Source organism: Pteronotus mesoamericanus, unplaced genomic scaffold (genome assembly GCF_021234165.1).
Source record: "Pteronotus mesoamericanus isolate MK-2021 breed Mesoamerican mustached bat unplaced genomic scaffold, CSHL_Meso_final scaffold_54, whole genome shotgun sequence".
Taxonomy (NCBI): domain Eukaryota; kingdom Metazoa; phylum Chordata; class Mammalia; order Chiroptera; family Mormoopidae; genus Pteronotus; species Pteronotus mesoamericanus.
In genome coordinates this window covers 69014555-69034166 of record NW_026555321.1, presented here as the reverse complement: position 1 = coordinate 69034166, position 19612 = coordinate 69014555, and the positions used below count along the sequence as shown (strand labels likewise).

The following is a 19612-nucleotide window of genomic DNA, read 5'->3' as shown; positions in this document are numbered from 1 at the left end:
TTTACTGCTGAGCTTCTATTACTGAATTTTTCTTTTTATCCTTTTCCTCAAGAAATGTAAAACTTTGTAGTAGTTATTTATAACCCCAAATGTTTATGGTTGCAAATGACAGAGGCTCAACTCAAATAAACATCAACTGAAAAAAGAACTAATATAGAACTTGTGTCAAGAATCTAAAAATTCTAACTTCAGTCATGGATGTATCAAGGGTCTCCTGTATCATCATCATTAGGTCTTACTTTCTTCATTTCATCTATGCTTTTCTATGAATCTAGCTCAGTTTTAAAGCAGATGTCCTCTTGATGTACCATTATAACTCAGGACACCTTCAAGCTTACATTTTAAACTTTGGGTGACCATAAACATTTTTTTAGAATATTTTTAGACTAGTTTGTATAATGTATTCAGCTAGTCCTAAAGTAACTATTATGGCCATGTTCCTATGTTTCACTGATTATCCTAGGTGGGTTTCATAACCACCCTTAGGTTAGAGGTGTAGTCAAAAGATTTAATCCAAATGGCATGGACTTAAAAATAGGAGGAATATTTCCTTAAGGAAAATTAGGTTACTCTTACTAAAAGAAGAGACATGGGTGATGAGCATCTAGAAACTGGAGAGGTTCATGCCAACATCACAATTCCCTGATGATTCCATTCTCATAAATTTCCTCTCCATTTAATTAGACCACAGTTTTTTTGTTCTTAAATGAGCTCTCCATATAATATTTTTGCATTCTGAATATTCAGTCTCTAAATGCAACCTACTATTTTTCTACATTTCCAAATTTCTCACCCTTGATATATTTGCTTTTATTCTACCCTCCATTTAATGTCCTCTCTACCATTTCCTTATGATCTTATACACCTTTCCTGGTTTCAATTTCAATTCTTTGAATAACAGTCATGTTGGCCTTTAAAACATAGATAACTAGATATTACTCCAGCAAAATGGGTTTATTCTGTAACCAAAAAGAATTGCAGTTCAGAACATGCATTCTAAGAAAAGCAATGTGCAAGTCCAGAAAAATGAAGGAGAGGAATCTTTCTTTATGGATGTGGAGAGGCTGTTGGAAACTGAAAGTTCAAAGTATAGTAAGTTTTCATTGGCTGAATTGTGACAGTCTCTTGTTGGCTGAGTTGTTACTGAGCTAGAAAGAATCGTTTCTTCCTCCTGCTGAGGTAGCAAAGTATCATCACTTCCTGGTGGAGATGCAGGTACTGTTACTTTCTGTTGGGGTCAGTAGTATGCATTAAGTGACACACATGTGAGAGTTCTTTCTTCTGGCCTCCAAACTTCATTTTAAATGAGTTTACTGTTTATTAGTTTTTACACTGTCATTGGGATTTTTGTTTCCACTGTCCTCTGTTCTTCCACAATTTCTACTTGCCAATCTTTAATTAGGATTATGAAAATTTATCTCTTCCTGTTTCTCTTACTGGGTGCTGTTCATTGTTCAGCTGGAAAAATTGTAAGACAGCATGACTAATTTCGCTCCACACACATGCCAACCACTCAAACATTCAAATGGGCCCTATCTTTTGTTTAGCATTTTGTTTGTTTTCTTTGGATTCTATGTTAAACAATTTGTGTTGAAGACCCTCCCATGAGCATCCATCTTAAATTATATTTAATACACACACACACACACACACACACACACACACCACTTTTCCAAGTTAGGCTTCCTCAATCTTTTTCCTGCTGACTTCAAAATATGAAACATCTTCAGCAAAGCAATATTTTTCCATCTTTCAAGGGCTAATCCCTTAAAAACATTTTTATTTTTTTTGTTCTCCATGATTATGTTAAGCTCACAATCCAAATACTCATGTGTTTTGTGTTTCAACAAAAAGAACCAGCTGTATATTCATGGAAAAACTCCTCTGCGCCTTTGCATATTCTGTTCTTTCTGAAAAATGTCTGAAACCTCTGGTTTTCCCTCCATAGACACTTTATTTGCATGTGAATTATCACTTGACCCATCAGGTAGAATGCAGGTAGTATGTCTTTGATGTTCTCCCCATATGTTTGTCTTATTGCTATTTCAGTTATATCTATGTGGGATTTTCTACTAAGAGGCAAGTGAATTTTTCAAGATTTAGAAATGTATTAGGCCCAGGAACTTGAAGAGACTAACTCACTCCCTCAGAATCTGACAGAGTGAACATGAAAAGAACTAGTTTAGGGAAAACTGTGTTTAAGAAAATTCCTCTTTATCAGTCATTTCAGTATTTACTCATTGTGAAAATGGCTTCATGTGTAAAAGAAAATCGATCTGAAACAAAGTTATTTCTTCTTTCTGAAGACTGGACTCTGTCTCCCACTATAAAGATTAAAGCTGCCAGAAACTAATTTTCCCATAATCCATTGCAGTTAGAGTATTAACATATAATCCAATCCTGGCCAATTTGATCTAAAAAATATTATTAGAAGGCTACTCGAAAGACTTTTCTACCCAACAGCAACAAAAAGACACCCAAGAAACAAAAGTCCTCATCAACCATATGTGATTTTGTTATATGATGACTGGAATTGCTAGCCATCTTTAACACTATATTAGGGCAAGCCATTCTGAGAATGAAGAGCAAAAACAGGAAGAGTCTCTTCTCCTTGAAGACAGCATTGAAAAGCTGAACCTATGGTCTTCTTATCATGTGATATGGTAAATATTATTCATTGCTTATACTACATTTAATTATATTTTTTTTGCCCTGTGACAGAATTTCCTGAATTGATGAAAGCCCTGAACCATTAACATTGGAAATTTAGGCCTAAGGAATATGGGTTGACCCAGACAGATGATAACACTGTTGAAAAGAGTCACTCCCTCTGCAATACTTCCCACCGTAAGTCCTGAACAATTAAAACTGTGCCAATACCAGTACCATGACCTGATCACTGATGTGGTCTCTGCATTAGGTTCAGCACATAGCTTCCTAAATCTGAGTTACAATGTGTTACTGCATCAGTTAAGATCACTGAACAATGAGACACACACACACACACACACACACACACACACAGGGCAGCCAAAACAACTATTCACAACAGTGAAACTGTGGGGCAATATCAATAATAGTCAAAGAGCAGAGAGTTCCTCGTTGATCTGAACAATTTTTTTAACCTACCTTTAAGTGATAAAAATAAAATTTGAATCACATAAGCATCCCATGGATGTGGGAGTTTGGACCATATGGAAGAAGGAATGATATTAGTTATAATTAATTAATTAAAAATACTTCCTGAGCATCTATTATGTTACAAACTTTGCACAAGATGTTATAGATACAAAAGTAAACAAGACAGGCAAATCTCACTTGTTGGCCTCTTGGAACTCGGATTCTAGTGGAGTTGTTATTGCGGGTGTAGAAAGTGAGTAATGACAAGAAACATGAAACATCAGTATTTCAAGTGGTGATAATGAAAAAACCAAAAGAAATTAAAGGAATGGAAAGGTTTGGGCTGGAGTCACTTTATCTGGAAATTTAAGGATGTGATATTTAAGCTAAGAGCTGTAAAGAAACAAATAATAACAAGACTTGAGGGTAAATGAATTTTAGGCAAAGAAAGCAGTAAGTAACCAGAGGCTATGGCAAAGTATACCCACAGTGTTACAGGAATATAAAGATTAAGTGAGAAAGATAGAGTAATGTCATGAATACAAGGAAAATCTTTGGATAAAATGGTCAGGTAAACATGGACCATCTCGAGAAGTCTCCTAAAACACATCAGTAGTGAGTACTTGCATGTGAGATCATTGTAGAGTTTTAAGAAGCAGGGAGAAATATTTTGATTTGGGCTTTGAGAAGAAACCTCTGGTGCTCTGTAGAAAAAAAACATGGCAGATGTTCTTGGGGGAGGATGCACAGGAGAGGAAGATGTAGGAAATATTGCAATAGTCTAGTTGAAAAAATATATTTTTTCATCCTCACCTGAATATATGGTTTTTATTGATATTAGAAAGAGAGGAAGAGAGGAAGACAGAGGGGGGGAGAGAGAGAGAGAGAGAGAAACATTGTGAGAGAGAAACAGAAACACATTGATCCATTGTTGGTTGCCTCCCATGCACACTCCAATTGAACATCCATCCTTTTGGTGCATGGGACCATGCTACAAACAACTAAGCCACCCAGCCAGGGCCTGGAGTTTTTTTTTCAGGCAGAGAAAGGTGATGTAAATCCAAAAAATAGAGGTTTCACTTGAAGCCATATGGCAAAGTGCCTCGATGTCTTGTACTGTTGTTGAGCATGTGATTGTGTGTGATGTGTTTGTATGTACTTTGAATATATTTGTTTAAATACAATCTCTGACCACTTTGCTTCTTTTATTGATTTTCATGTTGTTTTAACTATTTAGGAAACAAATGGATAAACACATCATGAAGAATAGGCAGAGACAGATGTGTAGGATAGGTTGTACTATTTTCCTGGGTTAGTCATGAAATGAGAGATTAAGAATGCCCCTGTAAACTCCTCCTGAGAAAGAATGAAGAAGCCTGGATTTTTAATTTGAGCATCATGTGATATTATTTGAGATGTGTAGAATGGAGCCATTGAGTTCTGTTTAGATGTATTAACTTTGATGTATTTATCAGACATATATGTAGTGATAAGTTGCCACTTTTACATTAAAACATGATCTTCAGGTGAGATACAAAATTTCAGAGCTGAAGATAAAAATTTGGAAGTTGTCAGCTCAAGAATAAACAAACTTTTACAGAAAATGTCTCAAATAGAATTACAATTTCTACATTTTTCTCGAAGCTTCTTCTCATTCAAGAATATATTTATTCAGCCTGAGAAATATTGCATAAGACAATGTTTTAAGCTTCAGAGTAAATTTTAATTATTTTTAGGTACACAGCTACAGCATTATTAGTAAAAATACTGGGATTCTAAATATGATGATCAGTAAAAATTTTCAAAGAAATACTTTTATTGGAAATATATACTTGATTCTTAAGACTATAAGTATAATGAAAAGGTAAATTACATTAGATATATAATCCTCATATTTCAAGAGTTGAGCACTATCACCCTTTACTTTGTATTATATTATTTGAAAGGCTGTATTTCAATTGTAAGCAATACAATACGTTCTGTTCTGCTAATGGAGCTTGAAATTAGGATAGTATCTTGTGCATTGGCATCATGATGATGTCAGCAATCCACATGAAAAAATAAAATATAACCAATACAAATTCCAAAGCTAGAAAATATACTTCACATTTCTATATGTGAAATTGACTGATCATATACAGTAATAGATGATGTTAGGGGGGAAACTTTCTTTTTCTAGGCTTTGCAAAACCAATGGCAAATTTGTTGACGAAGAAACCCTTAATGCTATGCAGTTAATAAACAATTTATATTTGACCCCATGGTCCATATTGTAAAATTTAATACAAGGTCTATAAATCACTGTAGGAAGTAGAGTTAGGTAATTACTTGTATTTGATAAATTTAACTTATAAAACCATTCATGATTTTTTTAACTAAAATTACATTTTCATTTTGAATTACAGAATTGTTCTATACTTAATTCCTAAAAATATATGTGATAATTTAATCTCAACCAAAGTAGACAAAACAACAAAAATACTAATATTAGTTATCAAAAGTGAACCAGCTATTCCAGAGCCAAAAAAAAAAAATCTGTACTGGACATGTATTATATATATAACATTAAATTTTTCTTAATTTTCAAGGATAACTGTAGTGAAGCTGAAAAACTTTTTTTGTATAAAAATAAATTTGTTAATGAAAATCAACCAGAATCTATTAACATGCTAACTATTAGTCATTACTTATAGTCTTGTTCTCAAGAGCATATGTGAAATGTGGCTGTGAAGTTCTATAATTAATAATTCATTTTCATGAAGGAATGGACCACAATGTTCCTTATGCAGAGTAAAGCATTTGTCTCCACAAGTTCCCAAAATGGTTTCCTGTGAAGTTTGAGCAGCTATTATATGTTATAGGAGATACTTATTTATTGAATGTGGATTCAAATTTTGGAAAATCTCCAAAGGATTAAGAGTCAGGACTATGCATAAGGTGATAGAGCATTCTTCATCAGGTATGAAGTGTGAATTTGAGAAATTGAGTTAAAATGCTGAAGATAATTTAGGAAGAGAGGTTCATAAGGAATTCATGTTGTTGCTATTTCAGTCCAATTACACTGAAGGAGTGGTTATATTAATGACTCTTTTTACCTCTCTCTCTTCTGTTAGATCAGCAAGATAGGATGTGAGAAAAAAATGTTAGATGACTTGGCATTTCAGAATAACATCTCTTATTCACAGAATAATTTTCTAATTCCTTGGATAATGTGTTTTCCAGAAAATCTATAAGAACTCTTCAAATCATCTGTAAGTATAATGATCTTAGTTGAAAATCAATCCAACAGTAAAGGCACATATTAAATTTATGTAAAATGCATGTGCAAAGTCACTTTCCTTAAATTCTAGACTATAGAATATTGATTTTTAAAGTTGTGACAAATGCTATATGACAGAAGTTCAGGAAAAAAGCAAAAATTTAAAGTAAATGTTCAAATAAATTTTCCACTTATTAAGCAAATGTTGAAGCAAACATTGTAGAAATGCTAAAGAGAAAATAGCTGTTTTATGGAGCTTTCTTATATTGGTAAAGAGTATGAGATTGGAAGATTTTTAAAGTCTTTTAATGAAAAGAAGCAATCTATGAGTACTTCGCTAAGCAATAATGTGACAGCTGTCATTTTATTTCTTTGAGAGATCTTTCTTTAGCATTTCAGACTTCAGTTGTCTACCTTAGATTGGGTTCTATGTAGTTCTTGCACTTTAGGCCATATAGTTAGTCGAAGTGGACTGCATTAAAATGTAGTCTTTTTATTTAGACTGGATTGGCTGCTCACCAACAATGTCTAGCAATATGTCTATTTGCTTTGCATATCTTAGCAACTGTAAATAATGCTGCCATGAACCCAGGAGTGCAGGTTTTATTTCCTTCCAAAGTATACCTGGAAGTGGGAATGCTGAATCATATGGTATTTCTATATTTAAGTTTTTAGAGAAACCTCCATAACATTTTCTATACTGTTCCATATTTTACAATCCCACCTATCTATAGTGCTTAATGGTACCCTTTTATCTATATCCTTGCCAGACTTGTTATCTGTTGTCTTTCTGATAAAAAAGAAAAAGCATTTTAACAGATGTGAGATAATATCTCACTGTGATTTTATTAGAATTTCCCTGATAATTAGTGATGTTGAGAATCCTTTCAGGTATCTGATGGTCAATGGTATATCATCTTTAGAAAAATGTTTATTCAGGAGTTTTGCCCTTCTTTAAAATTGGATTATTTGTGGTATTGTATTGTTTATTTATTTATTTATTTTGTTTTTTTGCTTGCTATTCAGTTGTGTGAGTTTTTTATATACAACAAAGTTCTGTCCAGAAAGTATGCATCCAGGTACTATGAAAAATAACAATATTTATTTAAGAAGATACAGGGCACAGGAAACATTGTACATAGGACAATGTTGCCTCAGCCCCCTCCAAAGTAAACACCTTGGGACCTCACAGTTGTCCCAGCATTTCTTCCACTGTTCCAAACACTCCACAAAACGCTTTCTTGGAATCGCCATCAGCTACCCCATCTACATAGTCCTGAATATCATCAATGGTCTGAAGTCTCTTACATTTCACCAATGATTTTACTTGCAGTTTTGGGAAAATCGAGAAGTTTCAGGGTGCAAAATCTGGGCTATAGTGGGGCTGAGTCAAAGGGTGCTTTGATGTTTTGCTAAAAAACTCTGCATGAGACATGATGAATGAGTGGGTATGTTGTTGCGACAAAGATGCCAATCACCAGTTGCCCATAGTTATGGCTGATTTCATTGCATTGTTTCTTCCAACTAACAAAAACATTGAGGTAGTAGTCCTTATTAATTTTATGGCCAGGAGGGGTGTACTCATGATGGACAACATCTTCTCAATCAAAAAACACAATTAACATGGTCTGGATATTACTGCAATATTGCCATGCTTTTTTCAGGTGTGGAGAACTAGGTGACTTCCATTGGGACCCATGAATCATCTCCGGTTACGACCTTCTTGAGGAAATTTGGTTCATAGATAGTGATTTGAATCAAGTCGTTAGCAACTGCAACACAATGTTCCTTCTTCTCTGGTAGGAGAAGCTATGGAACAAATTTTGCTACAACATATTTCATGCCCAGATCTTGAATCAAAATTTTGGGCACAGAAGTTTTTGGAATCCCCAGATCAGCTTCTAGTTCTCTCATTGCCAGTTGCCTATCTTTATTGGTTGCAGCCTGTACACACTCAACATTATCAGGTGTTCTGCTTGTTGCAGGCCTTCCAGAACATGGATCGTTTTCAACAGATAGTCAGTCATCTTTGAAGCATGTGTGCCACACTTTTATTTATGCTTCACTCATTGAATTTTCCCTGAAAGCCTTCTGGATAATCCAAATTGTTTCCGTGGAGGAATGGTCAGGCTTAGCTCAAAATTTGATGCAGGTTTATTGCTCTACTTGCTGTCATTTTGAATGTGATGGCCATATTTATCTGTTTGGAAAAAGTCCAGGCATTGTTAATATAATTAGAACAGTTTACATGACATTGATGTGACCTGGCAACCAAGGAGAGTGGACTAAAATGTGCATGGGTGAACGATGACGATTTCACTGTACTGATCAGTGGGAATGGTAAATTCTGTTGAATTAGCATGTGTACTGTGTGACCATTACACTCAAAATGACTGTGTGAGGACAGCAAAAATTCTGCATCAAATTTTGCTTTAAGCTTGAACATTCCTCCACAGAAACTATTTGGATGATTCATAAGGCCACAGCTATGGGCAACTGATTACTGTCAGCTTCATCAGGACAACGTACCCACTCATGCATCACATCTCATACAGAGTTTTTTTAGCAAAACATCAAATCACCAAGGTGACTCAGCCTCTCTACAGCCGAGACATGGAGCCCTGTGACTTCTTCCTTTTCCCAAAATTAAAATCATATTTGAAAAGGAGGAGATTTCAGAACACCATTGAGATTCAGAAAAATACGATGGGCAGCTGATCGCTATTTGTAGAACTCTGTGAGGTCCCAAAGTGCCTACTTTGAAGGGAACTGAGGCATCATTGTCCTATATACAATGTTTCTTATATCTTATGTGTCTTCTTCAATAAATATATCTATTTTTCATATTACATGACTGGAAACCTATTAACTCCTTTCCATATATGTGGTTTGCAAATATTTTCTCCCATTCCATACATAGGTTGTTTTTTATTTTGTTGATTATTTCTTTCCCTGTGCAGAAGCTCTTCAGTTTGATGTAGTCTTTCTTGTTTATTTTTCTTCTGTTGCTTGTATTTTTAGTCATATAAAAAAATTGTTGCCAACACCAATGTCAATGAGTTTTTTTCCCTTTGTTTTCTTCTAGAAATTTTATGATTTCTGGTCTTACATTTAAGTATTTAATACATTTGGAGTTAATTTTTGTGAGTGGTATAAGCTAAGGGTTTAATTTCCTACTTCTAAATGTGGACATCCAATTTTCATAACATTATTTGTTGAAGAGATTATCTTTTCTTCATTGGGTTTTCCAGAGATGACATCCAAATTGAAAATAAACACAGGGTGATCCAAGATGGGAGAGGAATAAGTGGAAGCTACACTAATCTTCTTCCAGGATCAATATGGAATCACAACTAAATTGTAGAGACATTATCCTAAATAACTAACTGTACACACGCTGGAGAGAAGCCTTATAACCAAGCACAGCCAGAAGAAAACATCACAACAAAACTGGTAGGGAGACCAGAGGAAGCATAAGAGGGCTAGATGGGTGAAAGCTGAAGTTCTGAAGGAATATTTCAGTAGTCAGAGGATTCCCCTGAGAAGTGTGGGGCCTAACTCCAAGATGAGCTCCCAGATACAGCAGCAGAGTTAGAAATGAACCCAGATAACATCTAGCTGTAAAAAACAGTAGGGCTTCCGTCTGCCAGGGAAAGATGGCTGGAGATGCAGAGATCCACTTAAAGGGCCAATGCAAAAATTTCATTTCCAGCCACTTACCCTGGTCTCTGGCAAAGGAAAGGCATAGTGGGTTAAAGACAATTAAGGAGAGTCTTGGGCAGGTGGCTTTGGGGAGAGAACTGAAGAAACAACCATCAGGATCCCTGTACTGAGTCATTCCCCATACTGCAGAAGCCATCTTTCTCAGACAGAGCAATCCCCTCCTAGTGGCATTAGCCTGAGGGAAAGCTATAGCTCCTTCAACAGGAATTACTTTGCCCTGCTCTGTGGAGCTTAAGCAGGGCTGCTGATTAGATCTTGATTGGTTAATGGCTAATTAGTTTAAAAACTAAAGCAAAAAACAAAGAATCATCCAAAATGGGGAAAAAAAGAAACAGACCCACAATGAAAGAACAAGAGAATTCTCTAGAGAAAGAACTAGGTGAAATAGAGGCAAGCAATTTATCAAATAGAGAGTTTAGAGTAATGATTATAAGGATACTCAACAACATGAAAAAAGACATAGAAACTATAAAAAAGGACCAGTCAGAAGTAAAAATTCAGTATCTGAGGTAAATAAAACACTGGAAGGAATAAATTGCAAGTTAGATGAAGCAGAGGACTGAATCTGTAATTTGGAAAACAAGGTAGAAAGACCCACTAAGGCAGATCAGCAAAAAGAAAAAAGAATTTTAAAAAAATGAGGAGAACTAAAGAAATATTTTGGACTACATGAAGCATAAGAACATCTGCTTTATGGGAATAACAGAAGGTAACAGAAAGAGAAGAGAATGACCAAGAGATTGAAAACCTATTTGAAGAAATAATGACTGAAAACTTCCCTAATCTGGTGAAGAAAATCACAAAGTCCAGAAAGACCAGGGAGTCCCAAAGAAGTTGGACCAAAAGAGGCCTATGTCAGTTAACATCATAATTAAAATGAAGGGCTTAAAGACAAGGAGAAAATCCTAAAAGCTGCAAGAGAAAAGCAGGTGGTTACCTACAAGGGAGTACAAATTCACTTGTCTGATTTCTCAAGAGACATTAAAGCCAGAAAGGAGTGGCATGAAATATTCAAGGTAATGAAAATCAAGGACCTACAACCAAGGATACTTTACCCAAGATTATCATTTAAAATCAAAGGAGAAGTAAAGAATATCCCAGACAAGAAAAAGCTAAAGGAGTTTGTTAACACCAAATCAGTTCTAAACAAATGTTAAAGGGCTTGCTTTAAGGAGAGTAGAAAGAAAATAAAAAGCAGAGGAAAATATTCTAACAATAAAATGGCATTACACACATATCTATCAATAACCACCTTAAATATAAATGGATTAAATGCTCCAACCAAAAGATATAGGGTAGCTGAATGGATAAGAAAAGAAGACCCATATATATGCTGCCTCTAAGAGACCCATCTCGGATTGAAACATACACACAGACTAAAAATAAAGAGACAGAAAAAGATGTTAAATGCAAATAGAAAAGAAAAAAAGCTGTGATAGCAGTACTTATATTGGACAAAATAGACGTTAAAGCCAAGGCTATAGTAATAGACAAAAAAAGACACTACATAATGATAAAGGGAACAATCCAACAAAAATATATAATCCTAGTAAACATTTACATCCCCATTATAGATATGTAATGCAAGTCTTTGATGGACATAAAGGGAGAGGGCAATAGAAATACAATCGTAGTTGGGGATTTTATTGCCATTGACTTCAATCGATAGATTGTCCAGGCAGAAAATCAACAAGGAGATAGTAGTCTTAAATGATGCATTTTATCAAAAGGATTTAATTGATATCGTCAGAAGATTTCACTCCAAAGCAGCAGAACACTTTTGAAGTACACATGGAACTTTTTTCTAGGATTGACCCATGTTAGGACAAAAAACAAGTCTCAATAAATTTAAGAAGACTGAAGTTATATCAAGCATCTTCCCTGACCTCAATGCTATGAAACTAGAAATCAATCACAAGAAGAACACTGGAAAACACACAAAGACATGGAAGCTAAATAACATGTCATTAAACTATGAATGGGTCAACAATGAGATCAAAGATATCTTGAAATCAAATGAAAATGAGAACAACAATCCAAAATCTGTGGGACACTGAGAAAGCAATCCTAAGAGGGAAATTCATAGCATTACATGCCTATCTCAAAAAAAAAAAAAAAAAAAACAAGAAAAAGCTCAAATGAACAATTAAAATTTACACCTAAAGGAACTTGAGAAAGAACAACAAACAAAGCCCAGAGTGAGTAAAAAGATGAAAATAATAAAGATCAGAGAAGAAATAAATGAAATAGTGTCTTAAAAAAAGATACAAAGGATGAATGAATCCAAGAGCTAGTTCTTTGAAAAGACAGACAAAGACTGACAAACCTTTAACCAGACTCATCAGAAAAAAAAGGGAGAGGACCCAAATAAATAAAATCAGAAAGAAAGAGGAAAAATAATAACTAACACCAAAGATATACAAAGAATTATTTAAAAAATTATGAACAACTATATGCCAACAAACTAGATGACCTGGATGAAATGAATAAATTTCCTAGAAGTATACAATCTTCCAAAACTACATGAGGAAGATCAGATAATCTAAATAGACAGATTACAACTAGTGATATTGAAGGATATTCAGAAAACACCCAACAAACAAAAGCCCTAGACTGGATGGCTTCACAGGAAACTTTCACCAAATATTCAGAGAAGAACTGATGTCTCTCCTTTTTCAACTAATTCATAAAAATTCAAGAGGAGGGAAGGCTCCCAAACTCATTTTATGAGGTCCACATTATCTCATTTCCAAAACCAGATAACGACACTACAAAGAAAGAAAATTGTAGGTCAGAATCCATTATGAACATAGATGCTAATATCCTCAAGAAAATATTAGCACACAGACTATAACAATGCATCAAAAAAGATCATACACCATGATCAAGTGGGAGTTACTCCAGGAATGCAAGGTTGGAGCAGTATCTGCAAATCAATAAATGTGATTCACTACCTAAACAAAAGGAAGGATAAAAACCTCATGATCATATCAAGAGATGTAGAAAAAGCATTTGATTAAAATTCAGCACCTGTTCATGATAAAAATTCTCAGCAAAGTGGGAATAGAAGGAACATACCTGAATATGATAAAGACCATATATGACAAACCACTGCCAGCATCATACTCAGTGGGCAAAAACTACAAGCATTCCCCTTAAGATAAAGAACTAGACAGGGATGTCTGCTTTCACCTCTCTTATTCAACATCACGCTGGAAGTCCCAGCCACAACAGCCAGACACGAAGTAAAAAAGGCATCCAAATGGGAAAGGAAGTAGTAAAACTGTCTTTATTTGCAGTTGGCATGACTATACATAGAGAAACCTGGAGATTCCACCAAGAAACTACTAGAACTGATAAATGAATTCAGCAAAGTATCAGGATACAAAAATTAATATCCAGAAATCAGTTACATTTTTATATGTCAATAACAAACTAACAGAAAGAGAAATTAAGGAAACAATCACATTCACAATTGCTTCAAAAAAGTATAAAATACCTAGGAATAAACCTAACCAAGGATGTAAAAGACCTGTACTTGGAAAATTATGACACTGAAGACAGGGACTGAAGAAGATATAAGTGGAAGCACATACTGTGTTCATGGACTGGAAGAATTAACATCATTAAATGGTCCATACTATCCAAAGCAATCTATGGATTCAACGCAACTCCTATCAAGATTCCAATGACATACTTCACAGAACTGTAACAAATACTTCAAAAATTTATGTGGAACCAGAAAAGGTCCCACATAGCAACAGTGATCCTGAGAAATAAGAACAAAGTTGGGGGAATCACACTACCTAATATCAAATTATATTATAAGTACATTATAATCAAAACAGCAGGGTAATAGCATAAAAACAGACACATAGGTCAGTGGAACAGAATAGAGAGCCCAGAAATAAACCAACACCTTTATATTCAATTAATATTCGACAGATGAAACAAGCACATCCATGAGCTAAAAATAGTTTATTCAATAAATGGCTTTGGGGAATTGGGCACACACATACAGTAAAATGAAACTAGACCACCTTCTTATGCCACACACAAGAACAAATTCAAAATAGATTAAAGACAAATGTTAGACCTGAAACCATAAAAATCCTAGAAGCAAACTCATGAAGCAAAATCTCCGACATTGCTTGTAGCAATTTTTTATCAAGTATATCTCCCCAGGCAAGGGAAATAAATGAAAAAAAATGAGATTATATCAAACTAAAAAGGTTGTGTTCAGCAAAGAAAATCATCAACAAAATAAAAAGACAACCCACAGAATGTGAGAACATATTCTCTTTTTTTTTTACAGAATTGTAAATTTTTTTTTAATTTACTTTTTAAATACATTTGTCTCTGCCTCCCCCCCACCACTTTCCCTTGCCCCCTCCCTCCTTCCCTCCCTCAGCTCTTCCCCTTTGGTTTTGTCCATGAGTCCTTGCTATATGTTCCTTGACTTTCCCCTTCCTTTCCCTTTCCCTGCCCCCTCTTCCCTCTTGTCTCTGTTGATTTCTTTTCCTTTCAGTGTTGCTGGTCATATTTTCCTTGCATCTTTGCATTGTTGGTTAGGTTCCGCTTATAGGTGAGATCATATGGTATTTGTCTTTCGCCCCCTGGCTTATTTCACTTAGCATGATGCTCTCCAGTTCCATCCATGCTGTCGCGAAGTTTAGTAGTTCTTTTTTTCTTTCTGCTGTGTAGTATTCCACTGTGTATATGTACCATAATTTTTTGATCCAATCATCTACTGATGGGCATTTAGGTTGCTTCCAACACTTGGCTATTGTAAATTGTGCTGCATATTCTCTGATACATCTATTAAGGAGTTAATATCCAAAACTTATATAGTACTTGCAAAACTTAACACTAAAAAATCAAACAATCCATTTAAAAATTGGGAAAGGACCTGAACAGACACTTCTCCAAGGAGGACATAAAGATGGCTAGTAGACGTAGAAAAGTTGCTCAATGTCACTAAACAGCAGAGAAATGAAGATTACAAATGCAATGAGATACTATCTTATACCTGTCAGAATGGCTATCATCAATAAATCAATAAATAACAAGTGCTGGCGAGAATGTGAGGAAATGGGAACCCTTTTGCACTGTTGGTGGGAATGCAGATTGGTTCAGTATGGGGCAACCTCAAAGACGAAAAATGAATCTGCCTTTTGACCCAGTGACCCCATTTGGGAATATATCTGAAGGAACCTAAAACACTAACTCAGAAGAACATATGCACTCCTCTGTACATTGCATCATTATTTACGATGGCCAAGATATGGATACAGTCCCAGTGTCCATCAATAGATGAGTGGATAAAACAACTATGGGATATTTACACAATGGAATACTACTCTGCCATAAAAAGGAAGGAAATTTTGCCCTTTCTGACAATATGGATAGGACTCGAGAACATTATCTTAAGTGAAATAAGCCATTCAGAGAAAGACAAAGACCATATGATTTCACTCATACGTGGAATCTAATGAACAAACTGAACTAACAAGGAAAATGGGAACAGGCTCATAGATGGAGAGCAGGATCACAGCTAGTAGGGGTGGAGGTTAAGGAATGGAGGTTAAGGGGTAGAAGGATTAAACATAAAAAAGAAAAGTACTCATGGACATAGACAACAGTATGATGATTGCTGGCAGGAGGGAGTATAAGGGGACTAAATGTAATGGAAAAAATACAATAAAGATTTTTTTGAAAATAAAAAACTGAACCAAAATATACATACAAAAATGAAACAAATAGAAAATAATTAATTAAAAACGTCCTCTGCAAATTGCATATATACACACACCCCCACAGGCCACCAAAAAACTGCTATAACTAATAAATCTATTCAGTAAATTTGCAAAATATAAAAACCAGTTGCATTTCTATACACTAATAATGAAGTATCTGCAAAATAATTGAAGAAACATTTCATTTACAATAGAACCAAAACAATAAAACCCTTAAGAATAAATTTAACCAAGGAAGTGAAAGACCTGTTACCAAAAACTCTAAGACTCTACTAAAAACTATCAGACTTTGATGAAAGAAATTGAAGAGACAAACAAATGAAAAAATATCTTGGGTTAATGATTATGAAAATTAATATTGTTAAAATGTCCTTACTACCCAAAATCATTTATAGATTCAATGCAATTCCTCTTAAAATTTAATGACATTTTTCACAGAAATAGAATGAGTAAACATAAAATGTATATGTAACCAAAAAAGACTACAGGAACTGAACCAACTTGAGCAAGAACAAAGTTGGAAGCATCACACTTCCTGATTTAAATTTATATTGCAAAGCTATAGTAATCAAAACAGTATGGTTCTGGCATAAAAATGGACAGAATGAAGGAACATAATTGAGAGTCTAGTAATAAACACACACATATATCATTAACAAATAAAGGATACTCAGTGGGAAAATTATAGCCTATTTTTTATTTTTATTTATTTTTATTTTTGCTTATTTATTTTTACTTTTAAAAAACAATTTATTGTTATTCTATTATAGTTGTCCCAGTTTTTCCCACTTTGCCCTCCTCTGCCCAGCCCAACCCCCACTCTCGCCATCAATCCTTGCACTGTTTTGTTGTCTGTGCCCATGAGTCATTCATAGATGTTCTTTGACTAGGCCCATCCTCTTCTTAAGCGCTTTTTTTTCTTTACTTTTAATTTTTCTTTCTGCTTTCTCCCTGCTAGCTAATTAGAAGGCATTTAATAAATTATTTTCACTTGAGTTGAATTAGTACCATATGAAAGTATAAGAAATAAATGCATATGTTACAAAATAGATTTAATGCGAGAATTTCTTAGTGATAAATCTACCCAGCCTCTCCAGATGCAAGTTGTTTATGTTGACTATACAATGATTCAGGTGGGATAATACAGGATCCTGTAGAAGTAACATCTGCTTGAATGGGGTTGGTAGGGTAATAATATGGGTGTAATAATGTATAGTTTATGCTTGAACATTTCACCTAAAATGTCATATGGTGTGCTTGAGTGTTATATTGTAATGTCACAGAATTACATACTTTGACTTTGTAATAAAAGCGGGAGTTATTTGTGCCCGACACTGTATAATGGCCAAAGTTGCGTTAAAATGATATAATTATTTTATCTATGAAGGCATGGCCAATGTCTTTATAAACTTGTTCGTCTTTCTCATTACATTTTCCCTCATTTTCTGAGTGTTTGCTTAAAACAATATTTTAATACACATTTTATAAAGAATTTAGAAAAAAATTTGTGATTGAGGGGGTGTTTGAGTTTCTAAAATGTTACTTTATTCCTTTATGTTCTCCATTCTGTGATACCTTTTTTATGTAATAGCCACTCAAGTCCCTTAATTTATATATGGATATAAGTATCTGTTTTAATGGAAGAAGAAAGCTTGATTGAATCTGTACCTTTAAAACTCAAGAGATTATAGCAATTACTCAATTTGTTACAGTATCTGACTTCCTAAATATGGCCACCTAACCAAACCTCAGATTTAAAAACCATTATTTCCCTTTCCTTGAACAGTAAAATAACAATAAAATGTAAGAGCAAGAAGAATGAATGAGGTGAAGTTGGTTATACAAGATATCTTCTAATGTACTTCAATCAAGGCAAAAGTACTTCTTTCCACTTGATAATTTTCATTATAGAAACTGATCTTCAATACTTACCTGGCAGGGGAGATACCATGATCACGAAGGTGGTTTTCCCAGGGCGAGGCTTATCCATTGTACTCCGGATGTGTGCTGACCCCTGCGATTTCCCCAAATGTGGGAAACTCGACTGCATAATTTGTGGCAGTGGGGAACTGCATTCGCGCTCTCCCCTGAAAAAAAAAAACAAAAACAAAAAACTGATCTTCAATGCCTTTTAATATCTTATTGTTTTTAATGTTGGTAAGGCTCTGTAACTATTATAACAACTCAATTACAGATATTATTTTTAATTATTTTTGTAATTTTTATACATGTCACCTATTTGTCTTCCTTATTCATGTTCAACTTAGTTCTCTCTATATAATCATATATATTAGCATTTGACTTCTCTTTCAAATAGTCTTAAAATCTCATTATCCATCTTACTTTACATATATTTGTTCTCAACTATCTCTCCAAATTGTCATAAATTACATTTTGTATCACTGTCTTATTTTATCCAGATTATCATTTTATTGCCTTTTATCTGTAAAGGTCACCTAGATTTCCTCTGCATATTTTAAAAACAGTTATTTGCCACTACTGTGATAATATCTTTCTACATATATGTGATTTTAAATACAATGTGAGATGAAGAGGTGAAGTTCCTTACAAAAGTTTAGGATAATTTAGTAGGTGGTAGGGATTCACTCATCATGCAAACATCTTAACCAAATAGACTCATTTATTCTTATTTTTTATTAAAGTATAGTTGACAATCAATATTATATTAGGTTCACCTGTACAGCATAGTGATTCAACATTTATATATCTTACAAAGTGATCACCATGAGAAGTCTAGTAACCATCTGTCAATATTATTGATTATATTCTCTGTGCTGAATATCGCGTCCTGTGATTTATTGGGGTAGGGCATGGGGGAATGGGCAAAAAGGGTGAAGGGCATTAAGACAAAGTTCCAGATAGACTCTTTTAAAATATGGAAGGTAAGTTGCTATATAAGGAATAGGTTGCTTAGCACAAAGTAGGGTGTTGGGAATGTTTAAAATGCAGAGTGACTATGTTGTGTAGAAAATGGGCATACTTAAGCTGAATTATCAATTTATTCATGTTTTCATAAGTGTCGCAATAACTAATAGCAGATTTTGACATACTGTGTGTGAGCGATTCCCATCATTTACTCAGATCAATCTATCATGCAGCTTTATAGATTCATATTATCTGAATTTTAAGGCAGACATCTTATTATTCAGCATTCTGTAGAGTTTTATCAAAGTCGCCCATATCCAAGGTCACTTATAATTTATAGTATGAAACAAAAGAGGACTCGAATATTTCCAAATCTTTTACCAACTCCCATGACTTTTTATATTGCATATCACTTTCTGTCTACCCCTGCTTTCTCCTCTTCAAGGACACCCTGATAATAAATGTATTACATCATGCCTTGAAGGTCTAATCAAAAAAGAGGTGATGATTCTCCTTTACCCTCTCTCATATTGATGGTAAATACCTATAATTTACAAGAAAAACTATCACAAGAATGCTACTTGTTTATTATAATTGGAGACATTGACTGACTTTTATGTACTATATTATCTTTCTCTGTCCTATAATTATAGACCTATACAACATATAACATCATTTTAATTTAATTTACAATCTCAAAGAAAGGAAGAAGTCAAAGGCACAGTTATAGTGTCATAGAAAGCTGGCTCACATCATCAATGGACAGGCAGGCTGTGAGTGTAACCTGCAAAACTTGATAGATAAAGATCAGGAAAAGGACAACCAGGTTAGAGAAGGGCCACATTCTTTAATTGAAGCCAACAACTCA

At 34.4% G+C, this 19612-nt stretch overlaps 1 non-coding gene across 1 annotated transcript; it reads left to right on the top strand.

The window, feature by feature from the left end:
- The first annotated feature begins 17782 nt into the window (after positions 1 to 17782).
- On the top strand, positions 17783 to 17948 carry LOC129061137 (U1 spliceosomal RNA). Its single transcript, XR_008528100.1, has one exon. It is a non-coding gene; the product is annotated as a U1 spliceosomal RNA (small nuclear RNA).
- The last annotated feature ends 1664 nt before the right edge of the window (positions 17949 to 19612 follow it).